Source organism: Notamacropus eugenii, chromosome 5 (assembly GCF_028372415.1).
Source record: "Notamacropus eugenii isolate mMacEug1 chromosome 5, mMacEug1.pri_v2, whole genome shotgun sequence".
NCBI lineage: Eukaryota > Metazoa > Chordata > Mammalia > Diprotodontia > Macropodidae > Notamacropus > Notamacropus eugenii.
Window position 1 is genome coordinate 207,116,161 of NC_092876.1, and position 14,411 is coordinate 207,130,571.

General features: G+C 37.1%; 1 long non-coding RNA gene across 1 annotated transcript in view; it reads right to left on the reverse strand.

Moving 5' to 3' along the window:
* Positions 1–1,273: 1,273 nt before the first annotated feature.
* Positions 1,274–14,411, reverse strand: part of LOC140509085 (uncharacterized) — a 38,484-nt gene continuing 25,346 nt past the window's right edge. The window contains exon 4 of the long non-coding RNA XR_011968562.1: positions 1,274–2,491. This is a non-coding gene — a long non-coding RNA (uncharacterized lncRNA). The remainder of the gene's footprint in view (positions 2,492–14,411) is intronic.

Sequence of the window (14,411 nt, forward strand, 5' to 3'; positions counted from 1 at the left end):
CTGTGGTTCATAAACATTCAGAGATTTCTGGTTGCAGTTCAGCAACTGCATGTGCATGTTTTTTCAGTCCCCAGGATGTAGTTTATCTTGACCTGAGGTTTTGAATGAGGACACCTTCATTAGTTTTGTATTATCCCATTTGTCTTGAGGTTCATGTCCCTATTAATTATTGAAAATTATTTTTAGTAGAAAATATAATATGAAAGCAAAATTTGGTATTGTTTTGTTGATTTCAGTCATATACCGTCTTCTTTTTATCTGCTCTCTAAAGTGGTTCTTTCTTTTCTCTTCCTCTTGATCCCAATATAAATAGCAGTCTATTTTTTTCCATTACAGTTACTTGCAAAACACTCTCCCAAGGCTCTGTTCTGGGGTCCATTCATTTTGTTTTTCTTTTTACTATCTCACTTAGTGATCTTATCAGCAGCCAACAGTTCAATAATCATCTCTATGGAGGGGATTCCCAGATCTATATACCTCGGCCAAGATTTTCTCACTTCAAGGGGACTGGGGTTAAGGGTATCAATCATCTCACCTTTATACTTGCATACATTCCTTTCTTCCTTCAACCTTAATCCAGGCCCTTCATCACTTAGAATCCCCCAAAAGCCCCCTAACAGACCTCCTTACCTGTAGTCTCTAACCACTCCATTCCATCCTCCACTGAGCTGCTAAGAGGATTTTTTTCTAAAGCAAAGGCCCCAATCCCATTCCCATCCCTACTGAAGAAGCTCCAGCAGCACCTTATTATATTCAGATCAAAAATAAAGTTTTCTGTTTGGCATTTAAAGTTGTTCAGAATTTATCCCCTTCCTATGTTTCTGACCTTTCATTTTTCCCCTCCATGTACTCTTTGATCATGCACCAGCCTACTTGCATTTTTCCACACATGACATTCCATCTCCCATCTATGATTTCGTAATAGTTGTCTCCAATCTCTGGAAGGTTTGCCCCCTCTCCTCTTCTTTTGTTTTCCCTGACTTCTTTCAGGGAAGGCCTTTCCTAGTCCTTCAATTTGTTAATGTCTTCCCTTTTCAGATGACCTTCATCTACTGGGTAGTCAAGTGGTGCAGTGCACCAGGCTTAGAATCAGGAAGACCTGAGTTCAGATTCAACCTCAGATACTTACGGCTTGTGTGGCCCTGAGCAAGTCCATTAACCCTGTTTGTCTCAATTGCCTCATCTGTAAAATGAGCTGGAGAAAAAAATGACAAACCATGCTCAAATGGGATCACAATGAGTCAGAAAAAAATGAAAACAACTGAACAACACTCTTCTGTATTTATAAGTATATATGTATACATACATACATAGGTAGTACGTATATACATCTTCATCTGTGTGTATATGTGGCTGTTTATATTGTGTCTCCTCTATCAGAAAGTATACTCCTAAAGAGACTTTATTATTTTCCTTTGAATTAACAGCGTCTTGTACATAATAAGCACTTGAAATGTCTGTTGATTGACTGACAAACTGTTAGGCTTGTTGAGGGCTGACGACAGAGCCTTTGTTAATGTTTACAGTTACAGGGTGGGAGGGAGAAAGCAGTACCAGTGAAGGAGAAGAGGAAAGGTCAGAGAGACAGAAAAAGTTAATGAAAGAAGAAATTATGGAAATCAGGGAAGTTCCACTAGTATGAAATATTCAGATAGGTAAAGACAGATCATTTGACTTGGCAATAAGATCACTGATTTCTGAGAGATGTGGTAAACAATGTGGTAAAAATGGAAATAAGATTGAAAGGTTTAAAAAGGGGATGATGAAGAAACATAGGCATATAGAATATAAATTTCACTTTCTAGATTTTAGTAGTAATTAAGAGGAGAGAAATGAGATAAGTCAAGCCTACAGCAGGGTGTGTTATTTTTGGATGAGGGCACACTTGGAATCTTTCTAAGGAAGGGGAGGGAATTATGAAGAATAAGAGATGGTAGTTGCAAGAGAGGGAAAATGATTGATGGAACAAAATCTGCAGGAGGCCAGTTGAAATCAGATCAGTTTTCATCAACTTCAACTCCTTTTTATACATGCAGTCTTTTCTGAGGCCCTTGGAAATTAGGATTGTTGACTGGATGGTTCCTCTTAAGAACTTCCCTTTAGGGAGGGCTTCCAGGCCAGCTGTCTCATTTCTCACCAGACTGCTCTACTGACTTTTCCATCATACCCCTGATGTGGACGGAGTGTCTCTCCCTTCCTGCCTTTTGCAGCATCCTTTTATGTGTTTTCTTCCTCCATTAGAACATAAGCTTCTTGAGGATAGTTATAGTCTTTCTGCTTGAATTTGTGTTGTAGCACAGCGTATGACACACAGAAAGTGTTTCATAAATGCCCATTAGCTTCATTGATTGTTTATTGTTATTACTACAATATTTTGAGGATCTTGGATTGATGAGCATTGTAGGAATTCTTTCCACTGACACATGTCCCAAGTCCCTCTATGTCTTAGTAAAAGTCTTCATTAAATGTAGTGACTCCTGCCTCCAGGTCCCTGCAAAAAAAAAAAAATCAACAGCTGATGGGCAACTTTTAAGATGATTCTCTCTACACTCACTTAGCCTGGTCCTCATATAACAATGTTTTTGTTTTTTTCCCAAATATACATTCCAAACCTTTTTTAGATTGTTAGAACATGGCAGAGATCATATTATGTTGGCATATCTTTTCTGAATCCAAGGTCAGTCATCTCCAAGCAGAGTACCTTCAGAAGAGGATTTTACTGGACTACATAGAACTTGGTACTGGGTGTAGCATCTAAAGAGTAGAACTTTATTGAGTAAGGAGCTTTAGATATGGTATAAGACTTCCAAAGAATTTTGTAAACATTCTGACACAGACATCACATTAAGCAACACACAATAGTCACTATAGGTCCTGTTTTCTTTGAAAAGTACAGTCTCCCTAACATGAATTTGAGGTTATCTTATATTGACCACTTCTCTAAATTCAATAAATTTTGGAAAAGCCATTTGGAATGACAGTGTATTCTATTTGTTCTGCAATATATAAGCAAACAAAAGATAAAAACAAACATTTTTCAAGAGGAATTAAAAACTATTATTGAGTATATGAAAAAATGTTCCATAGCATTGATAATAAAAATAATGTAAATTAAAATAGCTCTGAAGTTTCACCTCATATATAGCAAATTGGCAAAGATGAGGAGGATAAATATTGGAGGAGTTGTGAGAAGATACTAGATCCATGATTTGGTCCAATCATTCTTGAAAGCAATTTGAAGTTACACTAAGAAAATGACTAAAATAGTCATACCTTCTGATCCAGAGATCCTACTACCACACTATAGACTCTAGCTTTTGCTTTTTGGTGTATCAGATGCTTCATAGTCTCCATTGCTTTAGAATAGTAACTGCCAAATTTTGTATGATCCAGACTATGGTTTCTCAGCATTTGGACTCTTTCATTCTGGCTGCTTTAACCCAGATGTTCTGGGTTTTGTTTATAATGTTGCTGGAAGTTTTCGTTTTAGAGATTCCATCACAAGGTCATCAGTGAATTTTTTTTCTATTTCATTGTCTTCTTCTAACGTGTCTGAGCAGGTTTTTGTTTTGTTTTATTTGTTTTTCACTAACATTCATTTCATTTGTTATATCAGTTTTTTCTCTCAAAAAATATCCAAATGCCTCTTGCTTCATTTTTTCTTAGAATTCTAGTTGATCTTGTGAGTAAGCTGTGTGTCCCTTCCATGCTTTGCTTATAAGTGTTTTGTAGTTATTTTCTTTTGAGTTTTCACCTGAGGCGTCTTGAAATCATAATGGTTCTTTATCTTTTTGCTTGTTTGTTTGTTTATTCATTTTTCCAGCTTTATTTCCTGGGTTGAGATGTTACATTAGGATTAGGTACTATGCATTTCCGGTGGAATGAACATGGTCTTGCAATGTTCTGCTTGGTTCCTGCAACTATGTTCTGTGGGTCATACATTCTGGGTTCTTCATGGATAAGAATCATGGGTGTGGGGGGGTCTCAGGTAAAGATACTGCAAACTCTCAACGGATGTATGGAGTCCAATCAATAGAATGATCTGATTACTGTCGTGACCTGATTTAGGTCTGGTCAACAGAGCTGCACACTTGACCCTGGATAGAACTTCAGTAGATAGTCCTAGACCCCCATTGTTTCTCTCATCTGTTGCTCTAAGAAACTGTAACATACACAGCAGCCACACCCTGGCAAAAATCATCTCAGCAGATAAGCTAAACCAGGTTGGGGTTAACCATCAGGCTCAAACCTGTCAATGAGTTGGGGGATGTGTACTACAAGCATGTGAAGACTTCCCCTGAGTGGAACGGGCGGATGAAAACAATTTGTTTCAACCGCTATGAAGGTGCCTTAAGCAGGGGCTGTGGAGTGCTTAGAGCTTGGTCAGACATTGAAGATGCCATGGTTATCCAATGCGTCCTGGGCCATTGTCAGTCATCTAGACTTTTGTCCTGCCACTGGACTTCTGGAAGAGAGGTTGAAGCTTCCAACTTTGTTCAACTCTGTCTCACTTAAATCCAATTGACGTGTAAGTTATCACCTCGTGACACCTTTGGTCCTCTGCAGAAACAAGCAGACCCCAGCCCATCACCTAGCTGGAAATTTCTTCAGGTTCAGAGAAACAATGCTGCCTTTTTGTCTTCTTTCTATCCCACCTTTCTGCATCTGAGGGAATATACATAAGCTTCTATTTTGTGTCCTGTGCTAAGCCTGTGATTATCTTCCTGGAGCCAGAGCAATAACCCTGTAGTTTTGGCTGAGTCCTTTCTCCCTTCACAGAATCATAGGTTCAGCTCTGAGACCCTGCCTGTTCTCACCCTAGGGCTAGGTCTGGGATCAGCTCCCTGGGTCAAGTGACTGTTCGGCTCTGTGATTCCAGAACAACCTTGTTCCATAGTTCCTTACCTGATCATTTGGCTATGAGTCGAATTGATGATGTTGGGCTGGAGAGATGTAGTTTCTCCTATTTCCCAATCATTACTCAGTCTGGCACTTCTCTTAGGTTTCTTTTTTTTTTTTGTAGTAGTTATCAGAGGACTGGACTATACTGCTTTCTACCACTCCATAATCTTGTCTAGTCTCTCCAATATATGCTTTATCATTCTGTCAGGTACATTGAGAAGTTTTTTTTTCCAATCAACACTTTGTCATCATTTTTAAAACCACAGCCAATTTTACAGTGACTAGAGGGGGCAATGTGCAAGCCTTTGGTCATATCTATTCCTGAGTTATCACATTTTTCAAGATTATGTAATATTTGAGTTTCCAAAGAGTAAAATTTGAATCATTCCTGTACTAGGAGAATTTTATTTGTTCTGATGAATAGAAATGAAAGGAAAGGAAGAAGTACTCAAATAGTTGGGTCATCCTTACTCCCAGTATTAAAAGCAAGTAAAAATTTGTTGACCTAGAATGGAGGGTTCCTGAGTATTGTGATAATAATGAATGCCTGAAATTCCTGGGAACTGGAGTCACATTCTTCTTCCATAATCTGTGCAGAGTTTAATCATAGAACTCCTTTGACTTAAAATATTCCAGATATGATAGAAAATACTTTAGAAATTTTATAGTACATCTCGAGTTCATTAATCAGTAATGAGATAAAATAGTACATAATAGAAAGGCTTAGTGTATTATAGGAGGACAAGGTAATGGAAAAGCTCAGTTTGATGAGAAGAGTAGATTCTTTTTGACTGTTACAAAATGAACCCTTGAGTGAGATTCAAAAGCTTCATTATTTATCTACTGATCCCAAGGATATATTTATAATTTCACCAATTTTAAACTGTATATTTTCTTTATCCCCTTTCAACTAGCTCCAAACAAATAGAGAAGTCATTGCATGACTAATACTCTTTGTAATACATTGGTGGTTATAACTCTCCCCCCATGATTAATATTTATTCTGCTAATACATAGTACCAACATTTTTGGTGGTATTATATGGCTGAAAGTCATGGAAAACTACAAATGAATAACTGAAAATTAATATCACACAGAGGGCAGGGGAGCAGTGAGTGGAGATATGAACAGGCTTTAACACTTTATAAACAATGAATTATAAAGTAGAAGCAGTGAAAAGCAGAGATGTCAAACACACTGCCTCTAGTTCAACCTGAAACTGATGAAATTGTATGTAACTGGGAAATATTTAACAAAGCAAATAAAACTGCAACAAGACAAAGATGATATTAACATGTAGTTTTCTATCAATATGAAACCCATGAGTAAACATAATTTGGTGGCCATAGGTTTCTAGTTGAGTTTGATGCCATGGATTTAAAGGATATCATCAAAATGCTGGAAGATAGAGAAGATGGGCTGATCATATGGCAAGACTGATAACCCATGGACAGCTGACAGGTTCCATTGGTGTCCTCTCAGTGTCAAGATAAAGCTAAGTTTCCTCACATCTTTGGTATATCCCCTGAGGAGAGCTTATGAAAAGTATGCAGTTTGATAGGGCAGTGGTTATAGTGCTGCTGGACCTGGAATCAGGAAGACTCATCTTTCTAAGTTCAAATCTGACACTTACTAGATGTGTGACCCTAAGCAAGTCTATTAACTCCATTTGCCTCAGTTTCCTCATCTGTAAAATGAGCTAAAAAAGGAAATGGCAAACTCACTGTAGCATCTTTGCCAAAAAAACCCTAAATGGGATCAGAGAGAGGCAGACGTGACTAAACAAATGAACAACAACAAGAAGGCAGAAGAATTAGACAGTATGGGTAGGCATGGATGGGTTGTGATTGTCAAAGGGAATTCCCACATAACTGAGAAAGTCGATCCATTACATGGTATAGAACTTAGCATTTATTCATCCTCACAAATAAATTCTTATTTTGATAACAAATGGAACAGACTTCATATTTGCATGAATCATAAGATTACAATTTCAGGTTTCATCACTTATACATAAAATAACAATGTCTATACACAAGTGAAACAGAGTGAAGAGTGATGATCTTGGATTGAAGAAGACCTGGGTTCAGGTGATGCCTTTTATAGGTATTAGTTATGTGACCAAGAGCAAGTCACTTCACCTCTTATTATCCCAGGTAATTAATTCTCTATGATTACAAATTAGAGATATGTTTTGATCTATATAAGAGGGCAAAATTACAACAAAGATAAATTTCCAAGAAATGTGCTGTAAATCTTTAACAACTGACTCTGAGGGAAAATGTACACATGACACACTTTTAATTTTAACATGCATTTCTAACATTTTTTGTCACTTTCTTAAGTCTAGGCAGTCAATAAAACAAATCAAGCCCTGATTTGTAGCATTTCTGATTTTCAAGGCAGAAATGCTAGTGCCAAACATTTAACAACCAGCTCTCAAGAGCCAGTTTGAAGTGGCTGGAATGTGAAAGTGAATGAATCAGGAATGTAGAAAGATTTTATAGATTGATAGATAGATAGATGCAGGTATAGAGATAGGTAAGCAGGCAGATAGAAAAACAGACAGAAATGTGACACACGTGTGTATACACACATATGTGTATACACACATGCACAGACATATATGCATGCACTGTGCAATATTACAGTTTACCTATATACATACAACACTCTTTTAACAACACCTCTATACATACAACATACAACAGTCTTTTAGAAAAAGCAATAATTTATAATGTTTTAAGATGTCATTTGCTCACTCATTTGGTGGATTTTAAATTCCATTTACTTCGTTTTCTAGCTATATTTGATCACTGCAATGCTCATTGGTATCTCCATAAGATAAAAAAAAGGAAGAAATAAAAGCTAGAACTCGATTTTGCTATTTTATTTGTAAGTAGGAGATGGGGCAGGGATATCTGAAATTGTGTAAAAGTCATGTTATAAAAACTTACTTATATTAGTTTCTTCACATATAAAAGTCATGAAATAGAAACTCTGTGCTGCTGAAGATCAGTACATCTTCTGTAATTTATAGCCTTCTAGAGTTATTCAGGGAATTGCTGGGCTAAGTAAATTGACCAGTCACACAGACATTATATTTCAGAAGTAAGACTTGACCCTCAGTCTTCCTGGCTCCAAGGTTAGCCCTCTCTATACACTATTCTAACTTCCCTCTTATTAGTAAATACTAAATAATAACTATTTCTCTTTTACCCAGGAATCCTGTGGGTCTTCCCCTGCCAGTTTGATTTTTTTTTTATTAAAGGGGCTATCTCTTGATTAACTACTTAAAGAGGCCTATTCACTGAATGGGTATATCTCATTCAAAGTGAGAATCTAATAAGACTTTAGTCTAAAATGATCAGGGTCTCCCATGCATCCTGGGCCATCTCCTGTCTTCCTGATGAATATCTGGCCTCTGGATCCAGATGGCTCTGGAGGAGAAAGTGAGACTGATGACCTTACACATTTCTCCTTCACTAAAATCAAAGTCAAGTGCAAGTCATGGCATGATCTTGATGTCATGATCCTCTTAGATAACTAAGGACAAACACAGCAACCACTTGTTAATACCACTGCAAAAATACAATTTAAATAGAAGGATAGTGAGATTACTAGCCAAAATATTTTTACTCTCGTTTTGGACTCAATTCATTCCTATATTTTTGCCATCTTTACTATGGATTACATCAATTTTATGCATGTTTTACTCTTAGGTTCTGTCTATATAATGGCAAAGCAACATCTTGGATTGATTTTTTTTTCTTTCTGGGCTGACTAATCTGACCTTTAGCTTTGACAGAAAGAAAAAGCATGAACATTTCAGCAGCATGACAGAGGCAGATGATGAGATACACCATAAGATTTTTACTATTTTGTACGGTAACGAAACTGACAACCATAGTTCAAAGGTTCTTAATAATCAGTTGGTTAGTCCACAAAGATTTATGGAGCACTTACTACATGCCAAGCTTAGGCAGCTAGGTGACTCAATGGATAGAACACTGAGTCTGGAATCAGGAAAATTCAAGTTCAAATCCAGCCTCAGACACTTAGTAACTGAGTGATCCTGGGCAAGTCACTTAACCTCTCTTTGCCTTAATCCACGGGAGAAGGAAATGGCATGTCACTTGAGCACCTTTGCCAAGAAAATCCCAGAAGGGTCATGAAGAATTGAATATATCCAGTTGACTCCTAGGTTGCAAGTCTTGAGACTGGGAGGATGGTGTTACTCTCTAGTAACAGAGGAGGTAGGAAGAGAGGAAAGTTTAGGAGGAAAGATAATTAGTTTTGTTTGGGACATATTGAGCTTAAAATATCTAGTTGGCATCCAATTTGAGATGTCTGAAGCACATTTAGAGAATCAGGATTGAAGTTTAGCTGAGAAACTAGGATAGGAAAGGTAGATTGAGAAACATTAGCACAGTGACAATAATTAAATCCATGGGAGTTGATGAGACTAAAAAGAGAAATAGTATAGAGGGAGAAAAGAAAAAGACCCAAGTTAGAATCCTGAGAAATGCCTATGGTTAGAGGGTGTGATCTGTAAGAAGAACCAGGAAAGCAGACATAGAAGCAGAGAAGCCACTCAATAAGCTACTCACACTTTTAATAGGGCTGGTCTTTTGATAAAGATACAGAAACCCATTTTTTTGTTTGTTTATTTCCAGAACTCTTTACACTCTTAAAAGTTGCTGAAAGTACTAAAGAGCTTTTGTTTGTGTGTGCTATTTACCATATGGGGTATTTACCATAATAGAAATTAAAATGAGTTAGTATCATTATGAAAATAATTTTGACATCACAGACCCCACTAATAGGATCTTGTGGGGACCCTGGAAGTCTTCAGGCTATACTTTCAGAATCATTGCTATAGAGCAACTCTAGAACTGGGACTCACATCACAGGGAAAGAATGTTTGATGTGGATAGACGTCAGAGAAGAAAAAATTCCTACACTTCATTGTATTTTCCACAGTGTTACTCATATTCATGCATACATGCATATATGCATTCATCAGCAAGTCATATAATAAAAACATGTGTTCATATTTAAATAGCTGTATATCATTAAAATATTAATGTACATTACCTAAAATAACTTTTGTGCAAGAAGTGGTATATAAGACATCCTAAAGGATTAGATAGAAAAGACAGAAGAAAGAAAAGAAAATGGATAGAAAAGGAAATGGCCGAGTTATATGGTAAGAATGAGAAATAATAGATGTGTCATTTCAGTATTTCATTAACATCCCTAAAAATTAGAAGGCCCAAGGGAGGCTTCTAATATGTTGGCTACCTCCTTCTACAGAAGATTTACAAAAGTCCATAGAAGAAAATCCCTTAAGATGGTAAAGTTTGGAGGGATTCTGATCTAGATCACTGGAAGGAGAAACTCTAGAGACAGAATCACAGATTTAGTTATCTATGCTCTATCTCTGCAAGGGTCAAGTCACAGACATACACAAACGTGCATTGGCTTTTTGAACCTCTTTTGTCAATTGAGTTAGCCTATTTTTAAAGGTGTTATTTTCTTCAGCATTTTTTTGGTCTCCTTTAGCAAGGTGTTGACCTGCTTTTCATGATTTTCTTGCATCTCTCTCATTTCTCTTCCCAGTTTTTCCTCCACCTCTCTAACTTGATTTTCAAAATCCTTTTTGAGCTCTTCCATGGCCTGAGCCCATTAAATATTTATTTTGAATGTTTGGGATCCAGAAACCTTGACTTTTATATCTTTCTTTATATCTTGACTTTATATCTTTCTGGGTAAGCATTGTTCTTCCTCATCTGAAAGGATGGGAGAAGATATCTGTTCACCAAAGTAACCTTCTATAGTTTTATTTTTTTTCCCTTTTTTGGGCATTTTCCTAACCAGTTACTTGACTTTTGGGTCCTTTGTCAAGAGTAGGGTATACTCTGGGGATTTGTAAGATCTCAGTTCCTCTAAGGTGGCACAATCAAGCATGTACACTGGTCTGGGAGCAGGAGAGATTTTTGTGCCCAGAATCTTAGCAGAGTTTCCTCTTCACAACCACCTTGCCTCCAGTTCCACCAAGCCAGCACTGGGGGCTGAGATTCAGATAAGCTGCAGGGACAAGGCTGCCATTCAGCGTGAGATAAAGATCAGCTGCTGCAGCACCTCTACACAGGGCTGAGGTAAGAGCTGCTCAGTGCCCCCAGGGGCTTTACGATCCAACAATGGTTGCAGTCTGCCATAGGAGCTGCTGTGGGAACTGCTGCCTCTTGCCTGATGTCGCCTCTGTGGCCACTACCTGAGGCCAGAGCTATGGGAAGGCCTTTCTCCCTTCTTGGCCAGCTGAAGAAACCCTGTCGCTGACCTTTGGCACCTGTGGGTTGAGGGATCTGCAAACCACTGCTACTGTGACTGGAGATTCTGCCCGTGAGGCTTGCTCACATCCTCCTCCAGAGCCCAGCTACATGGGGCCAAGGATAGACTGGGCTCTGCTCCACATTCTGTGCAACAGACATTTCCTGTCGGCCTTTCAGGTCACCCTGGACTGGAAATCTCCTCCACTCTGTTGTTCTGTGGTTTCTGCTGCTCTAGAATTTGTTGAGAGTCTTTCATTACAGGTATTTTATGGGCTGGGAGGGGAGAGCTAGCATATGTGTGTCTTTGTACTCCGCCATCTTGGCTCTGCCTCCTCAGACATTCTTGATGGAAAAACCAGAGCTATGTAGAAAATTTGACATATGAACACACATATAACAAGAAGTATAAAAACATGAGCAAGCAATCATAAGGGACTAAACAAGGGTAAATGTTTACATTTCTATATGGGGAGGTTATTACATCTATCTCTTCTGAAGTCTACTAATATCAGAGGTAATAGTTTAATTAGACAAAAGCTATGGGGGTAGTTTCATTATGTTTTGATGATCTTAAAAGCTAAATGAAATTGGAGAAGAGGAGTATACCAGAAGGAGAAGGGGAGAAGGTGTAGAATGGGTTAAATTATTCTCATAATTGGGTTGCACAAGTAGAAGCCTATGGAACAAGGGCAGTCCAGGAGACATCTGAAGCTCACTCTCAACTGAACTAGTGCAAGAAAGAAAGAAAACAAATGCAAAAACAGAGTTAGATGCAGAAATACATTTCATCCAGCAAGTAAATAGAAAGGAAAGGAGGTAAAGGAAAACGGAGAAATAAAAAAGAGAGTAGATTAAGAAAGGAATTAGAAGCAAAACAAAAACTTAAAGAGGGAAAAAATGAAGAGAAGGAAAAGTACGCAAAAATAAGATGGAGGTCATATACATTTAATGATCATATTTACGAATATGAATTTGATGAATTCATTTATAAAATGCAAAAAAAAGCAGAAACCAAAATATAGTTATATGCTGTTTATAAGGCATGGCCAGCAAGCAAGAAAAGCAACAGCAAAAATCGACCTAATAATAGAGAGACAGAAACTACATTTCTCAGAAAGGTACCATTTACACTGAATTAATCTCAATACTAAATATGTCCCAAATTCTGGGATCTAAATTCTTAGAAGAGTTAAACAATATACAGAGAAAAATAGATTTAAAAAACTACAATAGTGAGAACCTCAATTTACCAATTTGGACCCAGAAAAATCTAATGGAAAAGAAAAGAAGGCTCTGAACAGAATTTTAGAAAAGATGTGCCAGACTTCTAGAGAATATTGAAATAAAAGAGAAAATAGTATACCTATATCTCTGTTATGCATGACACCCTCAATTATCTTTGTATTAGAGCTAAACCTCAGTAACAAATGCAGAAAAGCAGAAACATTAAGCTTATCTTTTATTAAAATTAAATTACTTTTTAAAAAGAGCCTCTGAAGCAAAGATTAAAATTAATTTGATACTACTAAATAACTTAATCTTAATGAAAGGATACACACACATATGCGCACACACATACATTCAATATGTATGCGTACACATGTTACATAGTCAACACAATTTTTTTTGCTTGATCATACATATTTGTAGCAGGTTTTTTTCTTGCTTTCTTAGTAGAGAAAAAGGAAGGTAGGAAGTAGAGAATGTAATCCCAGAAATAAAATTGATTTTAAAAAGAGTAAATATTTTCTAGATTCATTAATATTCCATATTTTAATAGAATTTTTCCTTTTCTTTAAGAGGGTAGCATCTAGATTCTTAGAATTGGGAGGGACCTTGCAGTCCAAAAAACTATGTATTTACCATTGGGACAAGATGGCCAGAAATCTATGTCAAATGAGTCTTTAGGAGATATAATCTAGGCTGACAAGATGGCAGCAAACTGGAAATCCTTTTTACATATACAAGTAAAAGATATAATTTTAGTACACAGTAGTAAATATAGTAGCCAAGTATAGGTTTCTCTTGAAAAAAGCTGCTGGAAAGTATAATCCAGAGATACAATGGCATAGTCTAGGACAAATGAGACCTGGAACCAGAGTGAATCCAACAAACCAGGTTCTAACTGGGATCTCTAATCACTGTGGTAATGGAGTTGAGAGGGGATAGAGGAGGAAGGACGTGAAAATTGGGATGAAGAAACTCAATTTTGGCCAAACACCAAATGCATTTGAAATGTTCATGTTAAATTGCTCTTACAAATGCCTGTGACCTCTGTATTTTAGGAGTAAGTTAGACCTGCTTTGAGTGTGGGAGGATGCTGGAAGGGACTGTGAAGTTGTGCTGTTAGTTAGCCAATGCAGGAATCCTGTCTCCAACACATGTGAAAGTCATATAACCTCTCTGCTTTGAATATTTCCAGTGACTCAAAGCAATTTGTCTCCTTGAAAAAAATTGCTTCCTTATTTTCTGACCTTTCCATATCCCAAGCACTTTTCTCTGGATATATTATTTTTGTTAATGTCTTTTTTAAAATAAAGCCAACCCAAGTAAACACATTGATTAGCCTACAGGAGTCAAGAACCTGAGCTCAGTTTCTCAGATTGTACCAATCATTTCTTTCGGGCAAGTTTATAATGCTGTTAACTAATATTGCATATATATATATATATATATATATATATAATTGCAGCACTGGCATATTTGGAAGTGCTCTAGTCTAGGACTCAGGGGAGATCTAGGTTTGATCCCCTCTGCTAACATTTCTTAGTTGTGACCAGGGGCAAGTCCCTTAAATTTTCTGAGGCTTAGTTTTTACATCAGTAAAATGAGATTGATGATACACATCTTGCCTAGCTAATAGGGTCATTTGCTTCCTTATTTCCAGAATTAAAAGGGAGAACAAATGAATCTGTAAACTTTAGAGCACAATATACCTATTAGTCAATGTTATCTTAAAATAAATACATTTATAGCATTTCCTTCTTAGTCATCCACATTACCATATATTGTTATTATTTGTCAGGATCTAATAGGTTATCCTGACAAACAGGCTCAGTGACATGCCAGGAGATACTCCCTTCTCTGACTTAGTTTTCTCATATGGAAAATGCAGAAGAAAAAATCATTTTAGAATGATGATTTATTCAGAATACAAGGTCCAATGGATATTAA